This window comes from Octopus bimaculoides, chromosome 7, assembly GCF_001194135.2.
Source record: "Octopus bimaculoides isolate UCB-OBI-ISO-001 chromosome 7, ASM119413v2, whole genome shotgun sequence".
Classification (NCBI taxonomy): Eukaryota; Metazoa; Mollusca; class Cephalopoda; order Octopoda; family Octopodidae; genus Octopus; species Octopus bimaculoides.
The window spans coordinates 3,542,940-3,543,359 of record NC_068987.1 but is presented as its reverse complement, the minus strand read 5'-3'; positions in this window follow the sequence as shown (position 1 = coordinate 3,543,359).

The window sequence follows — 420 nt, the reverse complement described above, 5'->3', positions numbered from 1 at the left end:
ATCATCATCATCATCATCATCATCATCATCATCATCATCATCATCATCGTCGTCATCATCATCATCATCATCATCATCATCATCATCATCATGGCGGCGAGCTGGCAGAATGGTTAGCACGCCGGGCGAAATGCTTAGCGGTATTTCGTCTGCGGCTATGTTCTGAGTTCAAATTCCGCCGAGGTCGACTTTGCCTTTCATCGTTTCGGGGTCGATAAATTAAGTACCAGTTGCGTACTGGGGTCGATCTAATCGACTAGTCCTCTGTCCCAAATTTCAGGCCTTGTGCCATTTGTAGAAAGGATTATTATTATTATTATTATTATTATTATTATTATTATTATTATTATTATTATTGCGGCGAGCTAGCAGAATGGTTAGCACGCCGGGTGAAATGCCTAGAGGTATTTCGTCTTCCGT